Source organism: Protopterus annectens, chromosome 16.part0, assembly GCF_019279795.1.
Source record: "Protopterus annectens isolate FY-2018-M chromosome 16.part0, PAN1.0, whole genome shotgun sequence".
Lineage (NCBI taxonomy): Eukaryota > Metazoa > Chordata > Ceratodontiformes > Protopteridae > Protopterus > Protopterus annectens.
The window spans coordinates 614,597,289-614,611,379 of NC_056750.1; positions in this window are offsets into that span (position 1 = coordinate 614,597,289).

Here is a 14,091-nt window from a genome sequence, read left to right on the forward strand (position 1 = left end):
AAGCATTAAGGAAGGTGAAGAAAGTTTTTTTTATATAGAATATGTTGGCAGCATTGTTGACTTTTGTAATAGGTATTTGCTTTGAAGTATATAGTTTTAGGTTAGAATGCTGGGCATTTTTGAGGATTGGGTGGATTGTTAATTAAATCCCCTTAAATATGTTTTATATAAAACTATACAATACAGTACAGTACTAGTAAATGTGGAATATCATTATGCCTTTTGTAGGGTTTGTCCTTTTATAACTTGTTTAAAAAGTGTAATTTGCATGACTAACAGGTTTGTGGGAAGAAGTGGGATAATATCATTATCAGTATGAGACAAGTTTTGTATTTCTAGGACATGTGCAATTACATATTACTGAACTGTTGGGTGACAATGGATTAGAGTATTAAACCAATCTTTTTAGATGGTACATATCCTAATCTCCTCCAAGCTTGCATACTGTAATACCCTTTACCTTGGGCTTCTGAATATAGAGCTTGACTACCTGAAAAACTCTACAGTCCAGCTAATTACATGTCTGGTTACTACCACATTATGCCAGAACTGCAGTACCTTCACTTGTTGCCTATAACACCACCTATCATCTATATCATCTAAAAAGTTATTGTTGCTATTTTTATCCCTACATGGCTTGGGTCACCCCATCTGTAAGCCCTCTTGAACTATCAACCAACCATGGCTGATGTCAGGTTCACTGATATACCAGGATTTCTCTGTGGCTCAGTCATTTGTAGGTCAAAAACCTAATTTCTGGAAACTGTTACCTGTTTTGCTGAAAGAGTGTATATTGTCAGGTGGCTGTAAACACTCCTAAAATCTTATTTATTTCTGTTTGCATTTGACTAGCTTTTTGCTTTGAGTTGACTTTGATGCTGCTGGTAAGTGAGCCATTGCTCACCAGTTTTGTTTCTTTAACGTGAATCTTATCATTTGTACTCTCTGTCTCTCTTTTTTCAGAGTATGTTACTCTTCTTTGTATGGTATTTATTTTTGTTGTTGCATTATATTCTGTACAATACTTGTCTTCACATACTAAAATAAATGTAAAGTTGAAGTAGATGTTAATGTGGATGAAGTTGTAGAAATTCATTAGACAGTGGCAAAAAAGTGATTAAATTGTCATTTGCAGGAACAAGATAGGTCATATAATCAACATTTTAGAGAATTACAGGCTAAAGGAATAGAAAGTGTAGCAGAATATGAATGCTTTAAAAAGGAATGTAATAAAGTGAATTAAGGTATCATTTTTATTTATAAATGAAAAGGCATTAAGAATGGTGTTCAGGAAAGATTAACTAATATTTGGGACAATAAATCTTTAAAAGACATTGATTATATTATGGTAAAGAGTTAGATCATTGGACTAGATAAGAGCCACCCAGTATGTGACCAGTACTGGCAGTCATTAAATGTAATATATTGATATATGGATACAGGAGGGAGGGTATGCAGACATTTTTTTCATAAACAAGGCTGTATTAATATGAGTTCTGAATTCATTAGGAAATGAAAAAGAACGGCAAGTCAGAAGTTTCATAGAGAAGCTTGAATAAAACACAGGATGTATATTAAAGTTGCCGAGGAGCTGTAAGAAGGTCTACAAGGTAGTGATCAGGATTCCAAGGGATCGTGGTGGCAATATGAGGCATAATGTTAAAAAGGAACACCTGTGTCAGGGTGCCAAGAGATCAGGTTGGCAGTGTGCAGGTATAACATTTAAAAGGAACACCTGCATCACGAGTCCAAGGGATTGGAGTGGCAGTGTGCAGACATAATGTTTAAAAGGAACACCTACGTCAGGATTCTAATAGATCAGGGTGGTGGTGTGCAGGTATAATGTTTAAAAGGAACACCTGCTTTGGCGTGCAGACAGCATCATATTCCTGTATATAACTGATTACATAAGGTAAACCAAAAGTGAAAATGTATATGAATGCACTGCATACATTGCTTAGAGTACAAAAAGTTGACACATGCCTCATAGACCTCAAAATGCAACTGCCTCTAACTCAGCATTTATGCATTTCCTTGCCTAATCTACTATTTCAATTAATTATTGTTCAATCTGCTTTGACATCTCTGCTGCCTTTGCCCAAATCTCAACTAGTTGATGTTTGGCAGGTCCCATATCCATTTACTGATCATATGAGAACTCTGGATCATTCACTCTATCCACTTACACACATTTTTTAAATATGTTGTAAATAACCCTACCAATTTTCACAATTCATTTCATAGGACCTCCAAAGCATTTAATTGTGTTAGTTTCCTCAGAGCTGTTGTGGATGACAGTGCTTTGTAAGCTCTCTGCGAACCATGGCTTTTGCTGTAGCAGGCAACTGAGTAAATGTAAGGAAAATCCTACTAGGACAGCTGAACTTTATTTGGGGTTAATCAGAGTCTCTTTAATTGATGGCAGGTGTGTACCCAAGAAGACTGAATGCTGTAATTAAATCAAAAGGAACTTCAACAAAGTATTAGTTTAAGGGTGTGCACACTTATGCAACCAGCTTATTGTACATTTTTTATTTTTTATATTTCCCCCGAACAGATTTGTTTGTTTTTCAATTGAATTGTACAGGTTATAGGTCATATTAAAGGTGGTAAAAGTTTTGAAATTATTTATTGTGTTCTCATTTTTTTACATCACAAAAACCTGGCATTTTAACTGGGGTGTGTAAACTTTTTATATCCACTGTATGTGGTGTGGAATGTCATACGTCTAGCAGCCTACACACATCCTTGCATTCCAGAGCACTTTTTAAAAAAATCTACTTAAAATCATAAGATAAACAAATGTAAATATTTTGTGAACAATAAAAGCTAATAAAACTGTACAAATAGTAATGTTATCAATAAGAAGTGTTCTTTGCAATTATAATTGTCATTGCATTCATAGTATTTTCATAAATACTATAGTATAATGCACACAAATCCAGTATTATTCACAAACATATTGTCATATCTTGGAAACTGTATAACCTAGATAGACATTTATTGTTTGAATACTTTTGGTAACCATACATAAGCTTTCAGTAGACATCAGTTCCTCTCTGTGTGCATGTTTATTGGGATATTTACAAAAATATGAAAACATATGCTTAATTGAATGATATTTATAGAAATATGAAAACATATGCTTAACTGAATAATTAGCATATAAATAATGCTAAATATCTCTCAAGATGTGCAATTTACACTGCAAATGTCAAATACAGTTTTTTTTCAACAACATTTAAAGTTGTATATGATGTCATGCAGTAATTTGAAACTCAGATATTGTTTTTGAAGACAAGTGCATATGGAAATTTTGCATATTTCTAGAATTACTAACAAACAACTAGCAATGTTTTTAGCATAGTGTGATATAAACAGACATTAGAAATGAATTTCCTGTCCTTCACTATTGCATTTCATACCATACCCCTGAACAGCATGTAGGTCTTTCAGTTATGAAAACATTGACATAAATATAAAAATATGAATAATGAGCTGAAATCAGTGATTAATTCCTCTTCTGCAGGACATCCTAAATTAACGATCTTAGTGTCATTTTGTTAATAATTCCTTGCCTTTTCCAATACTGCAGATTATTAGCTGGTGAGTCATTTAGTTAAAGAAGCCAGGCCCCAAAAATGTCCAGATGACATAAGGAGTTATGGGTGTTAATGAAACTGACATTCTTACCATAATGATTGATCTTTTTATCCCAGTCCATCCAGTATGACATATGGGTCCTTGAGCCATGGTCAGATCTGATCCAGCTGATTTTGTGCTTCAGCTTCGAGCCCTTCCAAAACTTTCCAATTCAATAATGCCCTGCTTTTCCCTGACTAGCTCAGATTGTTTGATGCCTAAACCTAAGCATATCTGCACTGCCTTTGAGCCAGGAAAACAGTCCTTCAGATCCTACAGATTTGCCGGGGGGGGGGAGGAGGAGAGTAGTTTGACATATTGGATTGACTGGTATGAAATGATCTGTCGTTATTGTAAGTACATAACATTCATATCCTATTCATTCAGTCTGTCGAACCTGGCATATGGGTCAGAATCCCCAGCTATGTGATTCTTGAATGGCCTCAAGACAGGTGACCCCTCAAAATGGAAGCCCCAGAGGGAGCTGTGGCTCTGGAAATACAGTCTAGCTAGTAATGTTTAACAAAGTTGTCAGTTAAAGACCATGTAGTAGCTTGGCAAATGTCATCCAAGGACAGAGATATGAAGAATGCTGTAGAAGTTGCATGGCTTTATTGGAATGAACTCTGGACTTGTAGAGCAAGGTTTTATGGTGATGTAAGTAGATGAAAGAAATACAATCAGACAACCATCTAGATAAAGAAATCTTGCATACTTTATTAAAGAATTTATTTTGTGTGAAGGATACAAAAAGTTGCCCATATTTCCTAAAGAGGGCTGTTCTGTGAAGCTAAAAGTTGGGTTGCCTATGTATATCCATTGTATGCAAACTATAGTCTCCTTTGTTTTGGTAGGTTGGGAAGAATACTGGAAGATGTATGAGCTGTGATATGCTGATCTCAGAAGCCAGTTTTGGAGAAAAAAGAAGGGGTTAGTCCTTAAGGTAATTCTATCCTTATAGAATACAAATTAAGGAGAAACAGTGGATAAGGCAGGCAGCTCTCAAATCCTGTTAGCCAAAGTGAAAGTCTCTAAAAGGATAGTTTTCCAGGATAAGAATTTTCATTCTTAGATGCAGGTGGCTTAAAAGGTTTGGCTACTGTTTCCAACACAAAGTTTGTCTAATGGAAAAGCTGGATATTATGCCCAGGTGAGGTTCCCCAGATGGGTGAGTGATGAGATCTGGCAGTATACTGAGAAGCCAAGGGATTTCCTTCAGGTAAGATTTAAGGAGGAGAAGCCATATCTGTCTGGGCCAAAACAGGCCTTTGAGGATAACTGTGGCCTTGCACCAAATGGCTTTCTGTATGAACTTGGTCAGAAGTACCAAGGCAAAATGTTTGTACCCTATTCACAATGAGACAAAATGTTGCAAGAAATACATAAGGACATCAACACCTCACTAGGTGTCATGAAACAGCCAAGATGCCTGTGTGGTGGCCAAATATTAAGATGGGCATTACAAAGCTTGTGTCCACATGCCAGTTTTGCATAATGTATAAATCATGCTGAAGGAGGAAAACATTACTACCAGCTCCTTTTCCACTCCTTCCTTGGCAAATAAAAGTTACTGACTTTGAGTAAATCATGGCACCTTACTTTATGCTATGGGCAAAAAAGTGGAAACCAGTTACAGTTCATTATCATTTTTCTGAGTGAAGAAGTGTTGCATAATAAGTCAGTTCAATGAACATTTTGTGACAAAAATAAGCGAAGTAAAATACAATCAATAAAGTACGACCTTCTAGAATCTGAACTTCGACTACGTTGATTTTTTGCCACCATGGCGAGTAGAGCTCCTTAGCCGAGCCACATTTACATTGTTTTGCCTGTTTTTTCTGTGTGTTTCATCTTTGATTTCTAGCTGTCACACTAGCGGTTCCTCTCAGCAGGCGACCTGACCAGCCGGAACTACGACCTGTATACGAAGCCTTTCTAAAGGCTTTACTCAGCCTTCAACCACAAGCGCTCGGGTACGCACAGCCTTTCTCAAGGCTTTACCGGTAGCCCAGCTTCTTCACCGACATCCCACCGTACCTTTATTAAGGCAGCCTACCTGGTCATCCATTTATTCTTGGCTTCCCTAGGGTATTTTATTCGTGGACATTTTTCCTCCTCTGCATAGGAGCTTGAATACCCAGGTCCCACAAACAATCATTTTCCTGCTGGATATTGTTCAGTGTTGTAAATAACAAGGTTGTAAAAATCATGAAAGGAAAATGCAGTGCTGCACTAATTTCAGCTAAAAAGTCAGATGAGGACAGTGTGTTATTTTAATAAAAAGGGAATGCTGCCCCAAAGTCAGATGACAGACACTGCTTAAATAATGGTGGTCTGTATTAATAATCAAGGAAATTACAGTCCCATCTGTACAGAAGATTTTGACATAACATTAAAGAGTTATTATCCCGTGGTGATGTGTTATGGTAGCAAAACATTACTACAGTACTTTGTCTAAAGCAATTAATTACAGTATTAAATGTGATAATTTAAGACCTTTATATAGGAATTGCAGGCAGGCATATATGAAGTGTTTAAGGCAATGTTGTGTACTAAGTGTTCATGGAGAATGGTACAATAAATCAATCACAGGCAAAACCCATATGAAACAGGGCACTTAGGCTGCTGGTTGAAGCAAAGAACATCCAGAGCTTTATCTGAAGTATCAGTTTTCATCACAGCTTGCAACTTAAGCTGATTGGTAATGCATTTGTCTTGCTTTGTTTGAAATCCTTAACTAGATAAACACCCTATGGGAGATGGTAATCATTTTCTAAAGGTCCCCCTGGGAGGTAACAATAACAGCAGTACTGACAAGATGGAAACCACCAACAGTAAATGAACAGCAAATTAATAAAACCTCAGCTGTACTGATCACACAAGTTGTAGTCAGTATCAGCAACGACTGTGTTATATTAACAAAGAATTTATCTACATTTTAGTATTTGAATTTGTATAACAGCTGGCAATGAATTCCAGAAGCTACATGGATACTGAGGCTTCCTGCACCAGATTTTGTAGCAAGAAAACGCTGTCATGCTGAATACAAACATTTCTAAATTATTTTTGATAATTTAGATACAGGCTAAGATATATCACATTTTATTGTTTTCCTACATCTTCACTGCTTGGAAAATGAAATACGTTGTTCAGGGTTATGCACACAGTACAGAGTTATGTTAGCTTTAATATCAAATTCCTAAAATTAGGTCTAAGATTGACTATGAGGTAAACACTGAATCATGGTACCTAGGAAACTGTAAGCTATCTTGAAATCTCTACACACTTTTTATGTATAAAATTATGCAAATGGAGTAGTATTTAATGTTGTCATGTGAATATTTGGAATATGGGGTACTATACAAACCAAATCAACTGCTTTTTTGTATGTTGTATCTGACTGAAAAACAAGACATTAGGCACAGTGCAGGTGTGGTATATAGCCTGTTTTGAATACAATATATTTTTTATTACAACATCTTTCCCATTTACACCTTGCAAAACCCCATGGGAAAGAGAAACTCAAGGGAATAGTTAATAAGTACCTAATTTCTTGCAGAGGTCAAAGCAGGTGTTTTCATTAGATAGCAAGAGAGTAGCACCTGATGTGCTGACTAGAAAATAAAATCTGTACTATTAGTCAGGAAGAGCGAGTCCAGTAGTAAACTGCATCTAAGAGACCTGCCCAAGCGCTTTTACCTGTGCATATATGTGTAATACATGCTGGGATGGAGTCATGAATATATTTAAGGAATTCTAACCTTTTACTAAATGCAGATTTACTACAATTAGCCTTAAACAATTACCACATTTCAGTAAGGAAAACTTTTGACTCTCTTGTAGCAAAACTAAGCAATTAATTTAATTGTATTTACTTATTTATTTTATTTTACATTTGTTTACCGGGGAGATCTGACTGGGTTTTTGACACATTTTCAGCTGAGGCCCGGGGATAAAAGCACAACAAGGACTGTTAACAAAGCCATTATTTAAACAGTTTGACACACACAAAATACAATTTTTAAATAACTTATTAGACAATTATGACAACGAAAAGCATTGTAAGCTTATGTATTTAGATAGTTACCGGGAGATTTTGACAGATAAATAGGAAGTAGATTTTGGGTTATGACGGTTAAAGAGAGGAAAAATTAGGTGAGATAATGTTTAAAGAGAAATGAACTGGTAAAGAGAGGAAAAATTAGGTGTGATAATGTTTAAAGAGAAATGAACTGGTAAAGAGAGTTAGTATGGTTGGGCAGGTATTTTAAAGCACAGTTGCTCATTAGATGACAGGTGGCAGTACTAAAGTTACAGAGAGGAAGTTGAAGCAAAGTAGAAAAAAGGAGAATTTTAGCCTGGCTTGGTACAGTAGCATATCCAGTTATTGTTTAATTTTTGGTCATTATTTTGAATTTGGATGGGTTGGGCATATTAAGTATTTCTTGAGGCACTGTATTCCAAGATTTTGCTATTTTGTTGGAGTATAATGTGTCAGCATGGCTGTTATTGGGTTTAGTTACCTTCAGTAGGAGTTTTTGGGAGCATCTTAGAGTTTGGCAGTTGGTACGGGGTTTGATAAGATCATTAAGGGCTGGACAGTTGTCTGGATGGTGTAGGATGGAGTGTACTAGGGCTAGTTGGTTGAAGGTAAAGAGATTAGGAAGTTCCAGACATTTGAGGAAGAGTAATGGTGAGCAGTGATATGATCTGCATGGTAGGTTAGTGGCAAATCTGGATATTTTGTTATAGCATGTATCCAGTTTAATTAGGTCTGCTTTTCATAGGTTTCTAAGTGTTTGCTAGGCTAACAATCACAAGGGCCTTTTTAAGCCTAGCTATGCATCCCATATCTCTGGCAAGTTCTGATACCCTTGATAAATGTAAGCATGGGCCTGGGAGATGAACCATTTACAGGTTACCTTAGCTTAGTAAATATTAGTGATGCATATAAGAGTGTGGAGAATAAACTGGTTCTAGAGATGGACTGTCTGGTGTTGTCAGTTAGGAAGAGTTTGATCCTGTATAGTGAGCCCAACTTAATGTGGACCTTTTTGATTGTTAGTGCTTGGTGCTTGTCAAATTTAAGGTCACTGTCTATTGTGACACCAAGGATTTTAATGTGTTTATTGGTTCTATTATTCTAACAGCAAGAACACCAAATTACCCGGTACTGGATGAAATGCAGACTCAAAATCACTAATAACGTCCAATAAGTCAGCCACAAAATATGAAACTTGCCACTCAATACTGTTAATGGAAACCTTCCAATAAAACTTGCAATAAAAGCCTTCAAAACTGAACATTCAAGGTTAAGCGCTTTCATCTTTGGATAAAGACACAATCTGAATGAAATTTTGACTTCTATCGTATAAAAATGTGAATGAAGTTGACACACCTCCGAGTATAACCAGTCAAAAGCCTGACAATCCTGATGTCACAGTAAGTTAGCTTAAAGCAACAACTGCAAACACAGTTCTCTTCAGACTGTCTAGTTAACCTATAACAGTAAAATAATAAAAAAATGTACCAAAACATTTTACCTATTTGTAAAACCTAACTCAACAAAATAAAACAAAATAATGTTATGATTTATTCTACTATTTGTTAGTTCATACTAATTTCTCAACATGTATCCTGTATGAACATTGGAGTGTATACATTATGTATTCTTACATGTTTACTCTACTATGACAACATAGTACTCTGTGGAGCTTTTCTTCCTGAGCCTCCACTGAAGGATATCCTTCTGATGTTCATATATTCTTTCTTTAAGTTTTCTACAAGTCTTACCCACATAGAAAACAGGACATGTTTGACAACAAGCTATATACACCACCCTTTTAGAATCACATGAAAAATGGCCTGCTAAATTATATATCTTGTCCCTTATCACCATTCTATCCTTTGTAAGACTAAAGGGGCATTAAGAGCATTTCACACACTTAACCATCCCATTTGGTTATTTGTAATTGACCTTTTAGGTTTTTCTAACATACCTTTAATAGACCTGTCCTTCCTATATACTAACGTGGGTTCATCTCCTACCATACTTAACATATGAGTATCTACAGAAAATATTCCTCAGTTCTTTCTTAGGATATTCACTATACCACGTGTCCAAAGTATATGTAGAGATAAATGCTTTAGTCTCTTTGTTATACCCTACTTCATTTGTACTTCTTCTTCTTCTTTCAGCTGCTCCCGTTAGGGGTCACCACAGCAGATAATTTGTACTACCATTCTTATAATTATTTTTCCTTTTTATTCCACTGACAACACAAGGGTTGACCAACTTATTACCACTCTTATTTAATCCACTACCTGACAATGGACAGTAAAACCCTTCAGCCCTTTTTATCATAACCTCATCTTTAATGTTGCTCCCAAACTCAGGTGGATAACCTCTTTTTAAAAAACATATTTATTATGTTGTCACATTCCTTCCTAATCATCCCGTCCTCTGAAACCATCCTTCCTGCCTTCACCAACTGGCCCTTGACTACAGCTTTCTTTTGGTGTCTTGAATGCCAGCTGGTGTAGTGCAGATAGGAATTAGAGAAGGCTGATTTTATAGAAATTCTTGACAAATACTTGTTTCCCCTATCCTTCTTAATCTCTACAGCCAAAAAAATTATTTTATCTTGATCATACCAGGTAGTGAATTTTAAAACCAACTATTCTTTGACAGAGAGCCTACAGAGGCAGCATGTTCCCAAGGGACTTTGTATGTGGAAATTTCCACCAGGAGTGGAGGTCAATTCAATATTCCACAATAAATTACTTGATTTTTTTGACTGGACAGGATTAGAACTGACTAAATTACTCTTAAAGGAAAATGAAAGGCTTATGCTGAAGTACAAATGAGATATTTCCTAATTAGTGGAGTCTGTTACCACCAACTTGGAATTTTATAAACACAAGGCACATTTCAACAATTATTTCAATCCATTGACAACAGGTTGGCACAAGTTAAGAATAGGACAAGAAAAGAAACTATTGCAATGGAATTGTTTACCCCACAACTCCTGGTTCTATTCGCACAGTTAATTCTAATGAGAATCATCCCCTGTAAATCAAGATGAAACTACAAAACAAGAGGTCCCTCTAAAACAGACCACACTGAGGAGACTAGAGAGACTGACAAAGAAGGACAGCAACCACCATTCTGTGAACTCATATCCCCAAGGGAAGACAAGGAGGTAGAAAAACAACAGGAGGGGATTCTTCAGACAAAATGCACAGGGACATTAGAGGATTTTGTTGTATTTGAGTCAGGTCTACACACACCAGGTACTGTGAAAATTACTTCTTTTTTTGGTTATCATATTTATAATTTCACTGAACTAATCATTGGTCCATAACATCGCAGTTTGTTTCTAAAAGGTTTTAATGTTATCCCTGCTACAAGGGTAAGAGTGAAAGACATTCTCCTAGATATAAATATTTACCAGGGCATTATATTTTCAAATTCTGTTTGGAGACATCAACAGTAATTACATAGGGGATATGCTCAGAAGAAAGAGTATAATCATGAACCCACCCTTACACCCTGGGGTAAATTTATTTCAAAAGCAAATCAGAAGGACATGCGGACCTCTTTGGGAAGTAAAACCAATACATTTTATCATTTTTTTTCTACAAGAAAAGCAGCTCCTTGATGACTTTATTGACAACAAGGAAATCAGATGTATGAAACCAGACAAGGGTGGAGATTAGTGAATATATATAGAGTGTGGATTATTCTGGGCAGATGCTAAATCTGTTACATGATGATGCAGTATATTCTACTGTATCAATGAATGAGATAAATACTGCATATCGAAGAATTAAGGTAGTCTTGCACGAGTTGTTATTATTTAACACCATACCACAAGGCTTATATGATTTTCTCAGAGTAGATTTTCCAGTCATCTCTAAGATTTCTGGAATCCCTAAAATCCACACAGACCTGAACAACCCCCCCCCCCCATCCAGTTGTGGCAGCAAGAGGATCAGTTAAGGAGCCTCTAGCTAAATGTGTTGATTGCAGACTAAAGCATTTGTTCAATTTATTCCTACATATTCTAAAAGATTTTTGGGTCCTCTTGGACAAACTGAGGAATATTCCTTCAAAAGAAAACATTTTATCAGTTACCTGTGATGTACAAAGTTTATTTACAGTAATTCTGCATGATGTGGGATTAAGCTGGTTCGAGAAGATAGTCGAGACACTTTTTTTATAGCAATTGACAATACTCTGATTTGTGAGTTTATGGATCTTATATTGACCAACAATTTTTGTCATTTGAAAGGGGATTGTACAAACAGAACTTGGGAGTAGCACAGTGGCCACTTGTGCCCCCTTGTTTGCTAACGCAGTTATATTAAAATGGGAACTTGACATTGTGTTTAAACTTCTCCTCTTTAAGCACTGTATTGGTTACTTCAGGTTCTTGGATGACACGGCTGAACAATTCAATCACTTTTTGGCTCAGATTCAAATAAGTACCAATTTTCTTGAATTTACCTCCCAGTCTAACCAGCAATTTATTGTGTACCTTGATGTTGAAATTACGAAGGGTGCTAAAGAAAAATTCAGGACACATATTCACAGGAAACCTATATATTGTAACACCTTCCTATAGTTCATCAGCTGCCACACCTTTCATCAAAAAGGAAGGAGGTTGTTAAAAGCCAACTTATATGTATTTTACTGTTGACCTCAGAGGATAGTGGTGATCAGGGATATTTCCCACATATCTCTCAACATCTTAGAGCAAGAAATCTGGACAAAACCATTAATAAAAGTGGGACAAAGGCCCAAAAATAGGGACAATTTTTAAATATTGCTCCTACAAACTTAGAAAGTTAATAGAATAACAGGTTTTACATTAGCATTAATTTTCTGAAGGGTATGAAGCATGAAACTCAAATGTCTGTCATTATTTTCTAACTTCAGTCTTCAACGATTTGCCACTAATTTGCCAGAAAACCACAATTTTATGAAAAAAGGACCAAAAGTATGAGGCAAAAATCTGGACATTCTGCAAAAATCTGTACAGTTCAGAGGTATGATTCCCCGCACCTCCTGGACTCAATTAGTGAGGAAATTTGGGCTAGGAGAAATAGCAAGTTTGCTCCCATAATTAAAAATGGTTTGCAAAAACTTGACAAGGGTGACCAATGATAGTCCATTTAACATACAGATCAATATAGTTCTACATTACACTCTTGATGTTAAAAAAAAAGAAAACATCTTACAGAAGAATTGATCTTTATTACAGTGTGATGATAATATCAAACATTTATTTTCTGAGCCCCTACTTTTACATATAAAAACAAGCCCAACAAAAAACTTTTATTGGAGAAAACAAAGATGTCCAATAGTGGGCTACTAACAATGAAAAAATGTGGCCTCGGTCTGTACAATAATACAAATTATAAACAATCTTTACTAAGTAAACAGAATACTTTTTACAGCAGTGTTTCCTATAATTGTTTTTCACAGAAAGTGGTGTACTTAGTTACCTGTTCAACATGTCCTGCATTTAATGTGGGAAAAACTAAAAATGCTCTTAATAAATGCATATGCCATCATCTTTACATCATTCAGTGTAAAGATTACAAGAGTGCATTAGCTAGACATTCTATGATGTGTAATGAATTCACCAAGTTCACATTTTTCATTCTTGAACAAATTGTGGCTTTTCCATATAATGGTGATTGGGAAAACAGGCTCTTGCATAGGGAGATGTGCTGGCAACTCAGACTTAATGCTACAAATTATCCAGGTCTGAATGAAACAATTTCCATTGCTAGTGAATTAAAAAAGAGGGCTTTAGAAATTTAACAAGTAGCAGGGAGACATTGACTTTCATGCTGTACTTTCTCGCAACATCATAACATCATTTTGTTTTATTTTGTTTAGTTAGGTTTTACAAATGGGTAAAATGTTTTGGTACATGCTTTTTATTTTTTACTGCTATAGATTAACGAGACAGTCGTAAAGAGAACTGTGTTTGCAGCTGTTTCTTTAAGCAAACTTACTGTGATGTCAGGATAGGCAGGCTTTTGATTGGTTATACTCGGTGTGTCAACTTCATTCACATTTTTATACGATGGACGTTAACATTTCGTTCGTGGTTCTGATGATGTCTTTATCCAAAGACAAAAGCACTTAACCTTGAATGTTCAATTTTGAAGGCTTTTATTGCAATTTTTTTTGAAAATTTTCCAATAAAAGTATTGAGTGGCAAGTTTCATATTTGCAGCTGACTTACTGGATGTTACTAGCGATTTTGATTGTATTATTGAGTTGTTTGATGAGTGTGATGACCGTGCCCTGACCCAGCAATCAAGGAGCCTCAATCCTCACCACTAACACCAGGGAGGTTGTCTCCTAGAAGAGGAAAGGATAAATAATACACATAGTAAAGTACAATTTCCCTTAAGTGCACACAGAGATCA